At 50.6% G+C, this 18,898-nt stretch overlaps 1 protein-coding gene across 3 annotated transcripts in view; it reads right to left on the bottom strand.

The window, feature by feature from the left end:
* The window catches only part of PTPN3 (protein tyrosine phosphatase non-receptor type 3), a 107,477-nt gene extending 88,788 nt beyond the window's left edge, over positions 1-18,689 (bottom strand). For all 3 annotated transcript variants that reach the window (XM_061200125.1, XM_061200127.1, XM_061200126.1), the window contains exon 1: positions 18,617-18,689. The gene's annotated coding sequence lies outside the window, so the exon portion shown is untranslated. The remainder of the gene's footprint in view (positions 1-18,616) is intronic.
* Between the last annotated feature and the right edge of the window lie 209 nt (positions 18,690-18,898).

Here is an 18,898-nt window from a genome sequence, read left to right as displayed (position 1 = left end):
TGCTAACTCCAAGGTCATGAAGATTTATCCCTGTTTTTTCTTAAGAGTTCCATGGCTTTAGCTCTTATATTTAGGGCACTGATCCATTTTGACTTAACTTTTGTTTATGGCAAGAGGTAGGAGGCACCCTGGTCTTTCTGACCAGGGTCCCTTCCCATCATGATCCTCTGGCAGAGCTAGCACTGCTGCACTAGACTGTGAACTTCATGAAGGCAGGGTCTGGGTCTTTTAAAGACCACGACGCAGTGCCTGGTACCCAGCAGGTGCTCAATAATTAACTGTGGGATAAATGGACAGTTGAGTGGATAAACCACTTGGTGGGGGGGAGTATCCTCCATCTCCCACCTCCTTCTCATCACTACTATAAGACCACCCACAGCTGGCTGAAAGACTCGTCTGTAACAAAGTAAACCTGATCGGCCAACCATACTAAGAACTAAATATGTATCAACAATTGCACTTACATACTCTTATTAGTTCAACTAAAACAATCCAAGATCTAACCAGCTCACTTAGCTGAGGACAGGGCAGAGGGTCTCAGCCCTGGAAAGCTCAATACGCCCTTACCAGTTTCCTAGTTCAAGTCCTTCATCGCACAGAGGAGGAAACCAAAGGGCTGACGGAGCCAGTGACTTCCCAAAGCCTGGGCTTCCACTCCCAGAGCTTTCCCACCAAACACAGGCCTGCGTGATCACCCACTGGAAATCCAAGAAAGGCACCAGGTTAGCCTCAACTGCTCCAGATGGTCCTCTGGCTCCAAAACCTGCCAATGGAAAAATGAACTCCGGGTCCTGGATCTCATTCTGCTACACGAGGGCCCCCTCCCTGTCCACCTCCCGCAGCACCTCACCTGTTCACTCTGCTCCAGCCACACTGCCCCTGCCCTGTACCCAGTTGTTACAAGCTCGTTCCCACCTCAGGTGTTCGCAGTTGCTGTTCCCTCTGCTTGGAACTCCCTTCTCTCAGACATCCTCCACCTTAGAGCGAGCCAGGTGTCTTATCAGTGAGGCCGTCCAGATCTCTCCTCTCACTGCACCCTTCTCCTTAGCGTTCATCACCGCTAGACATATCAAATACGTTCCCTGACTGTTTCCTCCCAACTCCCACGTCCCTACCTCCCACTAGAATGGAAGTTCCTTAAGGGCAGGGACTTTGTTGTTAATTGCTGTGCCCCTAGCGCCTGGAGCAGTGCCTAGCAAGCCTGAGTATCTGCGAATGACATGGATAAAGGGACAAAATGAGGAATATCACACTCAGTCCTTCCACGTCCCTAAGCATTACAGTGGGGAAGGCAGGCAGCTCCAGACTCGCACGTAAGCACCGCCTGAACCCCGCGGCCACACAGCGCTGCCTGTCCCGGGCTCCTGGGCAGGCAGAGCTGGGACATCACGTGCCATCAAACTTCCCACACGTCCCAGCCAAGCCCAAGATGCCGGCAGCCGCTACTGTGCTGACCTGGCCACAGAAAATGGAGTCTCTCCCCATAGGCACTTAATAAATGCTTGTGAAATACACACACACGCACTGAGTGAACAGCTAGTGTGCACAAGGCTGACACCTGCACTCCTAGAAGGCTCGTGTCAGCACTCCTAACAGCGTATCATTCCAACAATGCTGGGAGGTGGTTTGACTAGTAATTCCATTTCTAGGAACCTACTGTCAGGATACATCCATACACGAAAGTTTTATTTGCAAAGATCTTCCTCCCAGAGACGTAACATTGAAAATTATACCAAAAAGCCAATTTCCCAGCTTAGAGGGCCAGTTAAGTAAATCATAAAATAGCCACCGATGTCCATGAAGACTTCATAATAACATGGAAAACATTAGAATATTAAGGAAAAAAGGCTGGTTATAAAATTGTACCTACAGTGTGACCACAACTATAAGTCATTGTATAAAGTATGAAGGAACTCACAAGATGGTGAAAATTGTTAGTTTGTCTATTCTTTCAAATTTTCTGTAGTGCCTAAGTTTTCTATGAGCAAGAATGAGCTCAAAAATCAAACTGATAGAACTTAAAATGCTGTCACTTGATACCTCATTCAAGCCGAGGGTGTGTAACTGCTTAAACCTCCCCCCTCCGTGACACCTGGTCACCTCCTCGCCCCTTTCTGCCTTCACCTGACCCTGCTTTTTCCTCTTCCTCCCGCTTGCCCCCAGCGCCTGGTACCGGCAGCCCTCCCCACCCTGCCACAGCCCTGGCCCTGCTGCCATACCTGTCACTCCTTCCCCAGAAACCCCGCTCCCAGGCTGGGCTGCCCCACCTGACACTCCCCTGGCCCACGGACCCACGTTGTAGCCTGACTCCTCTGCCTCCCAGCTGTGTGACTGTGGGCAAGTTGCTGAACCTCTCTGAGACTCCATTTCCTTCTCAGCAAAATAAGGGTGACCCCAACTCACAGAGGCCTCTGAGGACCCCACCTCACAGGGCATCTGAGGTTCAGGGAGTTAGACCCCCACCTCAGGGGGCCCCTCCTTCCACGGTTGAGGTTCAACATGCTAACAGCTGTGTCTCCAGCCCCTGCCACATGATGGGCCTCAACCTGCTGGCTCCACCCAGCCTTGGGAAGCACTGCTTATGGCACACCGATGCACAGGGAGAAATTTCTTAATCCTCAATTTGCATAAATCTGGACACCTGCTCTCTCCTGAAGAAAGCGGAAAAGCAGGTTTGCTCTGGGATCCTGGATCAAACCAGTGGTTTCTTGGCTGAAATTCCCATCCTCCCGTTGAAGCCTCCACCACTCCAGAAAACTCACAGCCCAACTCTCACAACGGATGCCCAAATCCAAATCCCCGGCACTCATCCTTTCTGAGTCCCTGTTCTATCTTCCGAAGACGGTCCTGGCATTTTTAGTTGAGGTCCTGCTGACTGCTTACACCATCTTCTCCCATCCACACCCCCACTCTCCCAGGCACCTGACTCAGGGCTTGGTTCCCCTGCTCTTTCAGACACAAGGCTTTATGTGTTCTTCCTGCGTGAACACTCTGAGCTCACCCCCTATGACGCCACAGACATTTAATGAGCCCGAGCTGTGGCCAGGCTCCACAGCAGGTGTTGGGCTCAGAGGTGAGGAAGAGGCTGTCTCAGTCAGAGAGAGATGCACGAATAATCAAACAGTCACCTTGCAGCGTGGGGAGTGCTTCTGTGGAGTCAGGTGTGTACCACTGGCTGCTGGGGCTTTGTCTAGGGTGTGACCACAGCTCATTCTCGAGCCCATGCAAACAGCTTTTAAGGGGATTCTAATGGCAAAACTACACCTTGAAGGATGGAGTATCAAACGGCAAAATCAACTCACCCAACACTTATCCCCAAACCTGCAGGGGCCTCTGCTGCCCCTTGTCCATCACCCGCAATCTGATTCCCATCTAACCCTCCACACCCCAGACACCTGGGTGCCTGTGCTCCACGGGGCTGGGTAGAACGCCACGCAGCTGAGCTTATTTTGCTTCTTCCATATGCTCCTCTCCATGAGCCTCGCCACCATGTGTCATATTCCTGACCAATGCCACTCACGGTGTGGTGTCCAGACTGGCGGCACTGTTATCAACCCAGGTGCCGTTAGGAATGTGCAATCTCACGCCCGGCCCCGGGCCTACGGTATCTGAATCTGCTCGTGTGCACGTTAAAGTCTGAGAGGCCCTGCTCGCCGACCCATTTCAAGTCCCCCGGGCCTTCAGCTTCCTCCTTTCACCCTGTTGCCAGCTGCCATCTCTTGGTGTCTTCAACATCCATGCAATGAGCTGACACACCACCCCCAGGGCGTCCACCCCACAGTGGCACCACTCTGGCCCCACCCTGCCCAGGGCAGCGTGCATGGGTCACAGCCCTCTCCATCTGAGAGCGGGGCTCCACCTGGGGACAAGTGTCACGCTACGGTCCTTCTGACAAGCTCACTGAGAGGGACAGATGGCAGGCAGTGACGGACCGCCAGTACTTCCTGAGTAATCATCATGTGCCACTGGGAGAAGCCCTTGTCATCCTGGAATCTTCACCCAGCCTTGTGAGGCGGGGATACCTGTCATCCCCACTGTGGAAATGAGGACATCAAAACGTCAGGAGGCTCGCTGGGGTCACAGTTAGTGAGAGGGGGTCCGGAGACAGCCCCTGATTACAACCTGCACCAAGAGATAACACTGCACACCACAGGACTCAGGAGGAGGTGGTACACCTGCATTTTAACTGGGGACAGTCCTTCGGCCAGAACTAGAAACGAGGGGGAAAGTCACAGAACAAGTGGGAGAGGCAAGCAGGGGCCGGATCATGAAGCCCTTCAACGATGGACTAAATTGCTGAGACTAATGGGACAGCAGGAGCGGTGAAGCTTTTGGAGCATGCTGGCCCCCAACGGCTACCCTCTTCCCTGACATCTACCCCATCCCCTCACTCACGAACCTGATCCTTCACCACGTGAGACATGCTTCTCCGACCCTCCTGAAGCAGCCAATGCAGTCAGAGCCCCCCAGGTTTGCTCAGCTCCATTGCCCGCCCTCCCCTCCCCTCCCCTCCCCTCCCCTCCCCTCCCCTCCCCTCCCCTCCCCTCCCCTCCCCTCCCCTCCCCTCCCCTCCCCTCCCCTCCCCTCTCCAGGAGGAAGCCCATCACCAGGGGACACCTCCACCAGCAGTTTTCTCCCAAGCGGCTCCTCCACAGCAAAACCCTATTAAAAGTCATGAAACAGGCCTCAACAAGGCCCAGCTGCCAAGAACCCTTTCCCTCCCCTCCTTTGACGGGGCTCCCTTCCAAGCCCAGTCTTCCGACATCAAATCACCAGTTTCCACCATCATCTCCAAGAGGAGGGCCGAGACTTGCCTCCTTACCCTTCAGCCCACATCCTGAGGAGGCAGCAGGGCCCTGGGGATGGAGCTGAGGAAGAGAAGGTCTCTGCCCTGGGGATGCTCACAAGGGGGAGCCTGACCCTGAATATGTACCCCTTTAATGGGGAAACATTCTTAACTCCCCCATACATTCATTCACCTGGACCTATATGGTAACTCTTAAGAAACTAAAGCCTTTCTTAGTCTTTGAAAATGTCTTTTAGTAGCAAATAATCACTGCAACAAGGGAATCTGCCTTATGATCAAAAAAATTTAAGATTAACTTTGTATAAAACAGAAAACGTTAAAATTACAACACAAAAATTTTAAATTCCTGCATTATTTATAGACTAAAAACACTTTATTTGTGATACACACTTTATTTGTGATACACAGATCTATTCTGGAGTCCAGCTACTCAACATGTGGTCTCTGGCCACAGTCTCAACACCACCTGGGGGACCTGTTAGGGACGCAGAAGGCAGGGCCCACCCCCCAGGCCCCTTGAATCAGAATCTGCATGTTAGCACTAAAGCTTGGAGCATATTGCCAGCAGGGTTAGGGGGAGAGACAGGGGAAAGCAAGGCCGGATGGAGCCAGGTGACATGGGACCCACAGAGAAGAGGTGATCTTAGTGCTTCTGCAGGGAACACTTTCTGGCAACAACATGAAGCAGGTATAAATGTTAGGGACCCACTGGGGAGAGAGGCAAAGTGGAGGCAAATGGGAGAAGTGTGTGAACCCACCCAGTTTTAGTGGCGGGGAAGGAAGGGCAGGTTGGAGGAGGGGCTGAGGTGTGATGGGAGGGATTTGTCCAGTGCAGATGTAGGGGCAGTGAAGGGAGACCCTGGGGTTTCTAAGCTGGAAGACACGTCACTTACAGAGAGAACATTTTTAAGGAGGAAGGTGCAGAGCTCTGCTTTGGACATGCACATGCAGAAGAGGGACCTGGGGACACTCTGGGGGAGATGTTCAGATGTGATACACAGATGACCAGGCTGGAGCAGACCTGTGAGCCCCTGATGATGGGATCAGGTGTGCTCACCCAGGAAGGCCTGCAGGACGACAGAGCAGAGGGAAAGAAGCCAGAGAGCAGAGGATGAGCCAGGGTGGGTGGGGAGGCAGGAGGGGAGCTGCATCACAGAAGCCCCAGCATGAGGGCATCGGCACAAAGACCAAATGGGCTGAGTGACCAAATGCCACTGATCTTGACAAGTGAGCGGTTCCTGGCCATCACAGCAAGGGTAGTGTTGCTCAAGGGGCAGGTGGGGAAGCCTGGGGACGATGGGCTGGGGGATGCAGGCGATAGATAAAGCTGAGACTGCTAGATAAATAAATGCCTAAACATCTCACCTGAGGTTGCAAGCCCCCTTTAATCAGAATTGTGTCCTTCGGTACACCCATGTTCATAGAAGCACTACTTGCAATAGCCAAAAGGTGGAAGCAACCTAGGCGTCCATTGACACATGACTGAATAACAAAATGTTGTATGTACGTTCAATGGAGCATTACTCAGCCTTAAAAAGGAAGAAAATTCTGACACATGTGACAACATGGATGAACCTGGAGGACATTATGCTAAGTGAAATAAGCCAGTCACAAAAGGGCAAGTACTGCATGATTCCAGTTATATGAGGTACCTAGAGTAGACAAAATTATAGAGACAGAAAGTAGAGGGTGGTTGCCAGGGATGGGGTGGGGGGTCGGGGAGGGAATGGAAAGTTAGTATTCAATGGGTAGGGTTTCAGTTTTGTAAGATGAAGAGAGTTCTGTGGATGCATGGTGGTGATGGTAGCACAGAAATGTGACTGTGCTTAATGCCACTAAACTGTATATACACTTAAAAATGGTTAAAATGGTAAATTTTATGTTATGTGTATTTTACCACAAATAAAAAAATATGTCTCTCTGGGATTTCCCTGGTGGCGCAGTGGTTAAGAATCCACCTGCCAATGCAGGGGACACGGGTTCGATCCCTGGTCTGGGAAGATCCCACATGCTGCAGAGCAACTAAGCCCTTGAGCCACAACTACTGAAGCCCACGTGCCCTAGAGCCCGCGCGCCACAACTACTGAGCCTGCGTGCCACAACTACTGAGCACACATGCCACAACTACTGAAGCCCGCATGCCTAGAGCCTGTGCTCCACAACAAGAGAAGCCACCACATGAGGAGCTCGCCCACTGCAACGAAGAGCAGCCCCCGCTCGCCGCAACTAGAGAAAGCCCGCGCCCAGCAGCAAAGACCCGATGCAGCCAAAACAAAAAAAACAAACAAAAAAAACCCTTAAAAAACCGTCTTTCATTCAGCATAGGTATAGAAAACCTGAACTCCTGGAATTGAATAGCATGTCTATGTCAAGAGAGGTGAGAGCCAATCTTTTTCTGCGACTGTAAACTATTCCGCCAGCAGGCTTGGCAGTGAAAGGAAGGGAGTGATGGGGCGGTGACCTAATGGTAAGGCCGGGCTGGGAGAAGGCTTTTCTTTTTTTTTTTCAGGTGATGGGACGACAGTTTTCAGCTGGAAGTGGAGAGGTAAGCCAGAGCCAGAGACACTCATTTCTCAAACTGGAAGAAAGGAAGAAAGAGAAAATGAAGGAGGGAGGGGGAAAGGCGAGGAAGCTCCCTCCAGACGGCCCTGAGCATCCCAGGGCCACAGGTGGTGGGGTCATCTGAGGAGGGGAGGGCAACAGGTAGGAGACCCAGAGAGAGTGGAGAAGTTAGGCTGGCTGGCATGGGAGCAACAGGGGAGGACGGAGGGCTGGTTGGGCAGCAAGGAGGGCCCAGCTGGCTGTAAAGCACAGAGCACACCATCTGGAACTATCACTAAGCCTGGGGCAGCGGTCCTCAAAGGATGGTCCCTGGTCTCTGGACCAGCAGCATCACCGAGGAGCTTGTTAGAAATGCAAATTATGGGACTTCTCTGGCAGTCCAGTGGTTAAGACTCCGAGCTTCCACTGCAGGGGGCACAGGTTCGATCCCTGGTCGGGGAGCTAAAATCCCGCATGCCACGTGGCCTGGCCAAAAATTAAAAAAAAAAAAAAGTGCTAAAAAAAAAAAAGAAATGCAAATTCTGAGGCCTCACCTGAGTCTGATTCAGACCCACTGACTCAGAAACTCTGGGGGTGGGGCATAGCAGCTTGTGTTTTAAAAGGCAATTCTGATGTGCTAAAGTTTGAGAAACACTAGTACAGAATACAGAAACTCAATGGAAGGTATATATCATCTTCTTACATAAAAACGAAAAAAACAATCAGCCTAGCAGAGCTTCCCTGGTGGTGCAGTGGTTAAGAATCCACCTGCCAATGCACGGGACACGGGTTTGAGCCCTGGTCCAGGAAGATCCCACATGCCGCGGAACAACTAAGCCTGTGCACCACAACTACTGAGCCTGTGCTCTAGAGCCTGCGAGCCACAGCTACTGAGCCTGCAGGCCACAACTACTGAAGCCCGCATGCCTAGAGCCCGAGATCCACAACAAGAGAAGCCACCACAATGAGAAGCCCGAGCACAGCAACGAACACTCAATGCAGCCAAAAATAAATTAATTAAAAAAAAAAATCAGCCTAGCAACTTCTACATAAAAGAGCAAGAAATGCACAACTATTAATACTTTGATGCCAATACAGCTTATTTTTACAGTTAGACAAATGCCAAAAGATGTTAACAAAATGATAGAAATATACAGTCTATTTAATAAACTTCCTTAGATGAGATCTAGAAAACACACCCAAGATCTGGGGGCTGGAAACTGTATGATGCAGGTACCAGTCCCTGCTCTGTGACTATCTGTGTGCCCTGAGCATGCCTCAGTTTCCCCATCTGTAAAGAGAGGGAGCTGGAAAAGGTTCTTCTGAGGTCCTTTCCAGTTCAGACACTGTGTGACCCTCTCTGTCCTGTAAAAGGTGACCTCAAACTCAATGCTTTTACATAGCTATGCCTGGGTGGGGTGGGGGAGAACATTTTTAACCAGTAAACATAATATCGCAGTTAACCAGAAATATTTCCAAAGTTCAGTAAGTGCTAGTATCTTGCATTCTAATAACTAGAAACTCTCACTAACTGGCTTTTCCCTTAAAGCCACCAATGCCTGGAGTTATAAAAACACTATACTGCACTGGACCATGTTCTTGAAGTCCACAAGACTAGGATGCCCCGGAAAATCTCTATACCTTCACATTTTCACCCTATAAAACAGGCATACCTTGGAGATACTGTGGGTTCCATTCCAGAACACCGCAATAAAGCAAATATCGCAATAAAGCGAGTCACACAATTTTTTTGGTTTCCCAGTGCATATAAAAGTTATGTTTACACTATACTGTAGTTTATTAAGTATGTAACAGCATTATGTCTAAAAAACAATATACATACCTTAATTAAACATACTTTATTGCTAAAAAATGCTAACCATCATGTGAGCCTTCAGTGACTCATTATCTTTTGCCAGTAGAGTGTTTGAAATATTGCAAGAATTACCAAAAGGTGACACAGAGAGCCGAAGTGAGCAAATGCTGTTGGAAAAATGGCACCAAAAGACCTGATTGATGCAGGGTTGCCACAAACCTTCAATGTAAAAAACACAGTATCTGCGAAGCCCAATACAATGAGGTATGCCTATACTTTTTAATCCAGGAAGGCAGAGTTCGTGTTTTTTGCTAGGCAGAAAATGAGTTAAGGAACTGGGCTAATCAGACACCAGTGCCTGCCCCTGTGACCGAGTGTCAGGCATTCAATACTGCAACTCTAGGCTTCCTGATAAATGACCCTGTATTGGCCTTGTTACCAGACTCCCTTGATGCTGGTTTCCTGGCTGGTCTCTCTGCATCCAAGTCCTTCTCTGCACCTTCTAGTCATTCAATGCCCATCCTCTTGTGCCTGGGTCCCCAGTGCCAGCTGCTTCCGTGCATCTGCCAAAGACCAGCGACTCGGTTCTGATCTCAGAACTAGGGCTGGAAGAGGAACCTGGGTGTCTGCGCACGAAATACAGGTGGAAGTGTGAGCATGGCGGGGGCCGGGTGGGAAAGATAAGGTCTAGGGAAACTCTGGTCTCCAGCCATACCTCACTTACACACCCTGGCTCTTAAATTCCATTAAAACTGGGTCAGTAGGAAGCACAGCTGGCTTGTTTTCCCCCCTGTGCATGTATCACAAACCCCACCCCCCTCCTCCATCCAGCCTGGGTTTGGAAGTGATGTTCCAGGCTCTCTCAGTCCCCCTGGCAGGAAGGAACAGGTGAGGGGAGCGCTGAAACAAGGTGGATGTAGCAGGAGAAAGGCTGGGAGGGGCACACCAAGGGAGGTGCGACCACAGAGAAGACCAAAACCACTAATATGGGCCTGCAGGTAATGCCAGGGAGATGAGTTTTGCTTTGTCCACGCAGAAAATTCCTACTGCTAGAGGGTTTTCTAGGCTGATCCTCAGGCACCGATCTCCAACTTCAAAGTCACATTTGGGTAGAGTGACCACATATCCTGATTTGTCCAGGATAGCCCCAGTTGAAGTTACTTGATTAGATGCAATTATTAACAGCCCCCCATTTATTCTCAAAATGTTCTGGTTTGGATTAGAAATTCTAGTTACCTTATTCTTGGGCCCCTAGGCCTGGGAAGTCAGAGCTGCAGTTGGAGAAGGCACTCAGTGTCGGGAGGGACGTGCAGGCTGAGTCTTGCCCCTCACCAAATGTTCTGTTCTCCTCTCTAGCATCCCTGCCAAGCCATGGCCCGGCGTCCACTTGTATTCCTGCAGAGACAGCAGGCTCACTATCCCTGGAGGAAGCCTCTCTTTTGGGGGGAAAGCTGTGTTATTAAAAAAGAGTATCAGGATAGATGAATGAACAAAGAAGATGTGGTGTATATATACAATGGGATATTACTCAGTCATAAAAAAGAATAAAATCTTGCCATTTGTGGGAACATGGATCTAGAGGAGGGGTCCCCAACCCCCGGGCTGCAGACCGGTACTGGGCCGCGGCCTGTTAGGAACCAGGCCGCACAGCAGGAGGTGAGTGGCGGGAGAGCGAGCGAAGCTTCATCTGCCGCTCCCCATCGCTCCCATTACTGCCTGAACTGTCCCCCCGCCCACCCCCCCCAGCCGTCCACGGAAAAACTGTCTTCCACGGAACTGGTCCCTGGTGCCAAAACGCTTGGGGACCAATGATCTAGAGGGTATTATGCTAAGTGAGGTAAGCCAGACAGAGAAAGACAAATACTGTATGACTTCACTTACATGTGAAATCTAAAAAACAAAAGAACAAATGAAACAAAACAGAAATAGACTCATACAGGGGGCGGGGGGATGGGTTGGGCAAACTAGGTGAAGGGATTAAGAAGTACAAACTTCCAGTTATAAAATACATAAGCCACAGGGATGTAATATACAGCTTAAGGAATATAGACCACACTACTGTAATAACTTTGTATGGGGACAGATGGTTACTAGACTTATCGTGGTGATCATTTCATAATGTAGGCAAATGTCGAATCACTATGTTGTTCACCTGAAACTGACATAATATTGTATGTCAACTACACTTCCATTAAAAAATAAATGCATAAAAATAAAGGTAGCAAGATTCAAATCTATATACAGCAAGATGGCAACTAAATAACAACATCCTGGGCTTCCCTGGTGGCACAGGGGTTAAGAATCTGCCTGCCAATGCAGGGGACACAGGTTCGAGGCCTGGGCCAGGAAGACCCCACATGGAGCGGAGCAACTAAGTCTGTGCGCCACAACTACTGAGCCTGTGCTCTAGAGCCCGCAAGCCACAACTACTGAAGCCCGTGCGCCTAGAGCCTGTGCCCCCCAACAAGAGAAGCCACTGCAACGAGAAGCCCGCGCACCGCAACGAGAAGCCCACGCACCACAACGAGAAGCCCGCGCACCACAACGAAGAGTAGCCCCCGCTCGTCGCAACTAGAGAAAGCCCGCGCCCAGCAACAAAAACCCAACGCAGCCAAAAATAAATTAAAAAAAACAAAAAAACCCACAACATCCTTCTGCTGAAAGGAGTGGGAGTGGGGGAGACTAGACAACCTGCTGACTTTTTTCATTCACCAAATGTTAACTGAGTGCATCTGATGTTTCAGTGGCATTGAAGACACATGGTGGGTTAAAACAGACTCAAACTGAGGAGCATTCTACCAAATAACTGGCCTGTATTCTCCAAAAATGTCAAGGTCATAAAGGACAAAGAAAGCCTGAGGAACTGCTCTAATTTAAAGGAGACTGAAGAGACATAACCACATGCAACACACGATCTGGGGTTTTCTTTGCTACAAAGGACACTACCAAGACAACCAGCAAAGCCTGTAGGTCTGCAGATTAGATAACAGTACTGTATCAATACTGATTTCTTGTTTAAAAAGTGTACCATAGTTATACAGGAGAATGTCATTGGTTTTAGGAAATACACTGAAGTATTTAGGGGGAAAGGAAGAGTCTATAAATGATCCTCAAATGGTTTAGGAAAAAAATGTATACCTAGAGAGAAGAATAAAATAAATGTGATAAAACGGTAACATTTGAGGAATCTGGGTGAAGGGTATACGGGAGTTCTCTGTTCTATTCTTGGAACTTCTCTGTAAGTCTGAATTAGGTCAAAATAAAAAGTTAAAAGAAAAAAAATAAGTCTCAAAGAAAGTGTGTGTGTGGTGTGTGCATGTGTGTTTAAAGGAAGAGAGACCCTGATTTCACAGAGCTCACAGTGTAGCTGGGGAGACAGGTACTAATACAAATAATTACACTAATTAAGCACAAAATTGCAACTATGAAAAGTGCTGTAAAAGCAGAGAGACCTGGTGGCCAGAATGTGAGCGTTTACAGCAGGCAGTTTTACCCACAGCAGGAAGGCGAGGGGAGGCATCTACAATCATGGAGCCAAGGCCCAAAGAATGAGTTAACTGGGGAGGAGGGGAGGAAGGTTCCAGGTTCTCACTGGCCCTGTGAGCAGAGAAAGCATGGGGACCAAAGCATGTACACCAGGGCCTGCAGGAGATGCCAACATTAGTTTTGTCTTTTATTCTAAAAGCAAAAGGAAGCAGTTCTGAAAGACCCCCTTGGCTGCAGCAGAGAACAGGCTGGCGTGTGGAGTCCTCCATGGTGGTGATGGTGGTGGGAGAGCTGCTTCCAGGAAGAACACCATGCATGATTTTTCCATTGCTTCCTGACACCGTAATTTTGTACAGCAACCATGTATGAATTTGATAACCAGACCTGGGGAGGTAATGGGGGGGGAGCAAAGCGAGCAAGACCTGAGTTCAGGCTGTCATTATCTCCACTCCAGGCCCACCAGTGGTTCGGGTCAAGGGACGGCTGCCAGAGCTGGTTGCTGCCTCTCCCACCAAGACCCTCAGGTCTAGACCGAGGCTGACTCACCTGAGGGAAGTAGGGTGCAGGGGCCAGGTCTTCACACCCCTCTCTCTAAGTCAGACCAGTGCCTTTCGTCAACACAGCATCCAGCTGGCCACGGCCCCTTTCTGGTCCTGGACCCTGCCCCTTGGAACGTCCCTCTAGCCCTGTGAGCCGGGCCCTCAGCCCTGCCCTGGGAGCAGGCCATCACTCGCGATGGCCACTCTCAGCATCGAAGGCTAAACAAGGCGCTTGTCTGCGGGTCAGCGGCACGAGCACAAAGGGAGGGGACCCTTTTCTGTGCCAAGTTCTACCTGAGTGGGTTTTCGGTCATTAGCTCCTTTAACATGGTCAATTTAATGGAAACAGGTTCTATTATTATCCTCCTTTTACAGTCAAGTATTTGCCTGGGGACAGACTTGAGTTCAAACCCTGGCTGTCCTCGTAGAGCAGTACGCCCTTCCAGGAGTCATTTCATCTCGCTGAGCCTCAGTTTCCTCATCCCATCTGTAAACTGGGGCTGGTAAGTATTAGCAAGATTCTGGGGCTAGAAGGTACTATTTATTCCATTTTGAGGCTCCAAGAGGCTCAGTACAGAAAATTCAAACTACACATTGCTTAACTATTTACTAAAAGCTTATGTATCCCGACAGTAAATCACGGGACCTGAATTTTCCAGGACTATCCCAATTTCAAATGCTCTGTCCTAACTTTCCACATAAACCATCGAAAATTCCACTCTCAGTATCCAAACAACACCTCCCAGGCCTCCTCTTGCACAAAGACTCAGCACAAACATTCTTTCTCAGACTACAGATCCCAGTCTTTGGTTCAGAAAATGTAGTCAGTGGAGCCCTGCTGGACCCCTGAAGGAAACGGGGTCAGGGAGAAAAATCCGGGGCAGTCAGCACTCCATCACGACTCTCAGACTTGGCTGCTTCCTGGCACATCGATGTAAACCGCAGCCAGGAGAAGCTGTACCATGATGAGGGCATCATCCACAGAGGGACACAGACCAGGGACATGAGCTCTGCCCCCACCTACCTACCCAGTGGCCAGTACTCAGGGAAGCAGCACGGCCAGAGAGTTGCTACAAAGATTAAAAGAGTGATTAATATTTGGAAAGTACTCAGAACATTGCCTGGCAGCTAGTAAGTGCCATATCAGTGTTTAATAACTAAAACCAGAGGTATCCCTGGCAGAAGGTGCTCACGCCTCAGAGACAGCACAGAGGCATCGCTCCTATGCAGGACAAACAAGGAGAATGGACACATACCCTGGGTTGAGTGAGGCCAGGCCCCTGTACAGAGATGGGGGGATACCCTAACTATAGGAGGTGGGTCCTGCATTAGCCAAGATCAGGAGGCTGGGCCTGGGAAGAGTCACCATTCCTGAAATACAAGAGGTCTCTTCATGCCTCTGAGTCTTTGCAGCTGCCATTCTGTCTGCCCCCTGAATACCATCTTTTTCTACCTTCAAGGCTGAATTCAAATGCCAACTACTCCCTATGGTGGTCCCCAATGCCCATCAGAATGAATGGCTCTCTCCACTGGGATCTCTTGCATCTAGCTTTATCCTCTTTTAAAGCAGTTATCAGACAGATAGATAGATAGCACATGCATGTCCACATGCATGTACACACTCACACAGAAATGTCACAATGTTACTGTCTTCCCAACTCCACCATGAATCCTTCCAAGACGGGTTCAGCTTTCATCTCTGCAACCCTAGGGCCTGACACATAGTATAGGCTCAATAAAGGTCTGAATTTGCTGTTACATCTGTGCTCACAGCTGATCTTCCCTTGGAGGCAGAAGGCTATTACAGGTGCATCATACATAACCGGAAGCTATGGAGATGCAAGATCTCTGGGTCTCGGAACCCATGACCAGATCAGATTTCAGCCAGGGACCTACCAAGCACTCCCTTTTAGTTCCCCCTCAGGCAGATGAAAGGAGACGCCTGTGAGATCAGAGTCCGCAGTTGCCAGGACCCAGACCTGGGCAGAGTGGACACTGACCTGGTCCGATCTTGTCTCTATTAGAGTTGGTCAGAAGAGCCCAGGCTTGGGCTTCCCTGGTGGCGCAGTGGTTGAGAATCTGCCTGCTAATGCAGGGGACACGGGTTCGAGCCCTGGTCTGGGAAGATCCCACATGCCGCGGAGCAACTAGGCCCGTGAGCCACAACTACTGAGCCTGTGCATCTGGAGCCTGTGCTCCGCAACAAGAGAGGCCACAATAGCGAGAGGCCCGCGTACCGCGATGAAGAGTGGCCCCCACTTGCCGCAACTAGAGAAAGCCCTAGCACAGAAACGAAGACCCAACATAGCAATCAATCAATCAATCAATCAATCAATCAATCAATCAATAAATCTTTAAAAAAAAGAAGAGCCCAGGCTTGGGAAGCTACACCAGCTGGCTGCCCCACACTCCCAGCCTGTCATCGCCAGGGGATTGCCCTCGGCATTCCAGCCCCTGCGAAGAGATGAAGAGGGTGGCCCTGCTTTCCAGGACCATTGTCTGAAGGAAGGAAGGTGAGCGCTGGGATTACCGTCAACAGGCACTTACCTAAGGAGAGAGGGAAGGACCACACATCGCAGGTTCCCCCCATCCCCCAACATGCCACAAACCCTGAGGTTTGTGGGGGGTGGGTAGGGTGCCTTGTCTTCCTGTTCCCTCCAATCCCCAAAGTCCTCTGGTAGATTGTGCCCATCCTAGAAAATGGAATTCCTCGTGTGCCTGGACCCGAGGTTCAGAAGGTCCCAGTTCGTCCCTCTAGCTCCTGGTCCCACACTACCTTTGCTAGCTGAGTTTCCTCAACTGTAAGAGGAGAGGGGGAGCACACTGAAATTAAACAATGCATGCAGAACCTCCCAGATCACAGTCAACAATCAAGGAGTTGGTCTCAATCCCCTGAGACCAATTACCAGCTTGGAACCCCAACTTCTTTCAGAGATAAGATTCATCTCTGACCAGGTTCCTGGCACTTGAATGGGAATGTTACAAGCCACCAGAATACCTTCTCTATGATAAAATGTGGAAATGGAGGGCTCAAAAAAAGGATGGTGAAGCAGTGTGGGATCCTGAATTGGACTCTGTGTTAACTTAGGTACTTTCTCCCGCCCCAAGCTGTCCCTGACCTTGGCCTCCTGTGTGTCTGGCCTGGCCAAGACCTGCCCTCTCCTTGAGGAGAAGTTCCCCGGGCACCCCGGGTTCACTGGAGTCCACTGGCCCACTCTGCATCCCCACCCAGCACTGCATCTGCCACGTAGAAGCAGCTCAATAAATGCTTGCTGAATGGAATGCCTCAGCCACTCCAGCCACTCTGAGATGCCTTCAGTAACCTGAACTTTTACATTCCAGCTAATGTCTAATTTGCATATATGAGTTGGTTTTAGGAGACAGCAAATCACCAGAGACAAGGCAGGATCAATACAGAGTATTAGGCACGTTTTACTCTACTCTAATTCTCTGCAAATTGGTATTCCATCAACTGTATGCAGGATTTATGGGAGCTTACTATAAACTAGAATATTTAACTAGAATGACCTACTCTCTGTCAGAAAATAGCTTGTTGTTGTTAATTTTCAACTAGCCAGAAAGGTTTCCAGCTTCCAATCTACTTTACATCTTGCCTTAATCATCAGGAACGCCATCTATTTGAAAGTCTCAATACAATAAAGAGCAGCCTGATGCAGAAGAAAAAGACCTGTCCGTGGAACCAGACGACATGAGTTATATCCCAGCTACACCACATACTGTGTAATTGACTGCTCAAAGCCTCAGTTTCCTCACCTGTAAAATGGGAATAACACCAGCCTCACGGGGGAGTTGTAAAAATTAAATGAGTTGATGCACGTGGATGTACTCTGTGCAGTTCTACAAGTCTATACAAAGGTTGGTTATTATAGTAAAAACATAAAACAAACTTCTCAAACAACTCAAATAGGCTGATGACAGAAAGCAGGGTGGTTCTAAAGGGGGGAGAAAGGGAAAATTTGTGCCCTGCCCCCGCACAGGGAGGGACGTCTGGAAGCATTTTTGATTGGCACAACTGAGGGAAAGGGATTGCTACCGGAATCTACTAGGTAGAGACCAAAGATGCTGCTAAACATCCTACAATGCTAGAAAAGGCCCCACAACAAAGAATTATTGAACCCCAAATGTTAACATTGCTAAAGTTAAGAAATGCTAATTTAAATTATCACTGAAAGCTGGGTTTGGGAGCTTTTTAGAACAGAAATTTTCCTAACTAGGCTTTACTTTCAAAGCATCATCTGCTTAAACACTTGCGAGATGGATCATCTTGCAAAACAGCTCTTTTGTAAGTCAAGCTGAACTGCCAACTTCTGGAGTTTCTGAATGTATAAAACTGCTTTTAAAGAAGGTGCTCTCCGATTACAATTCAGCTAAATTGTTTTTCCAAAGATTTCAGTAGAAGTTCTCCTGGGCACAAGACAGGGTCTGTCAATCTGGCACTAGGCCCTTAAGATGCTTTCGTAATTCCAATTTCCTGGTGAAATGGGAGCCACGAGGGTCTCTAATCGAGTTAAATTCCCATCATGCCAACTGCTTGCTTGCTTTGGCCGGGCACGGTGCCCAACACCTCCACACAATTTATCCCACTTAATCCACCCAACAACCCAGTGAGGTGGGCATTATTACCGGCTGTTTGCAGGGGAGGAAAAGGAAGATCAGAGAGGTTAGACAACTCGCCCCAAGGTCACCAGCTGGCCAAGGGGGAGCCCAACCTGAACGGAGGTCTCCAGTTTCCGAGTCACAAGCTCTTTCCCACCTCGGAAAACCCAGGTGTCAAGTCGTCTCAACTTCCCATGAATTTTTAAGGCAACCGCAACTTTTCAGTAAGTTCACGTTGCTGAAAACGGGAATTTCCGGGGGACTGGGCGCTCTCACATACACTCCCCCACTGCAGCTGTCTCACCGCAGGTACCTGATAAATCATTCCATATCACCCGTGGAACGGGGAGGATTTATTGGCGCTGGAGTTCGTGCCAGGCCCAGGAAATGCCATCTTTGAAAGCCGAGAGGCGAATTCGCCCTGGGAGCCGAGAAGGTCTGGACGCCGCGCTTGGCTGGCTCCACGCGGGCTGTGCAACCCCTCGGCGGCCGGGGCAGGGGCCGCGGTCACGGCGGCGCTGGGCCCTCCCGGATCGCCGGCCGCTGGGCCCTCCCGGATCGCCGGGACCCAGCCCCACCCGGCCCGGCCTGCTCCCTCCCGCCCGCGCCCCACCAGGTGAGCGCGGCCAGGGCGCCCCCTCCCCGCCCCGACGAGGCACCGGGAACCCGGGGCCGCCGCGTCCGCCAGCCCGCCCGCGCGTTCGCCGCGCGCCTGGGGAAGCGTGGGGGCGGGGCAGCGCCCAGCGCGACCCCGGCCCCCGGTGGCCCCGCGCCCTGCCCCCAGCCCGCTGGGGTCGCGCCGGCCCGTACCTGCAGCATCTGGGGGCGCGGGGCGCCCAGGTAGGTCGCGCGTGCGGGCGGCGCAGAAGCTCGCTCGCTGCGCGACCTGGCCGCCGTCTGAGCATGCCCAGTGCCGCCCGCGGGCGGCTCCCGCCGGCCCGGCTGGCCGCGACGGGCCCGCGCGCCGGGCGGGGGGCGGGCTCCCGGAACGCCCTGCGGGACGCCCCCGCCCCCACCCGAGGCCGGTGTGCTCGGACGCATCTCCCAGGGCCACCAGGGCTCTCTTGCCGAGTTCCGTGCAGGCCGGTGTCC

The sequence above is a fragment of the Eubalaena glacialis genome, chromosome 9 (assembly GCF_028564815.1).
Source record: "Eubalaena glacialis isolate mEubGla1 chromosome 9, mEubGla1.1.hap2.+ XY, whole genome shotgun sequence".
Taxonomy (NCBI): domain Eukaryota; kingdom Metazoa; phylum Chordata; class Mammalia; order Artiodactyla; family Balaenidae; genus Eubalaena; species Eubalaena glacialis.
This window is presented reverse-complemented; position numbering and strand designations above follow the sequence as displayed.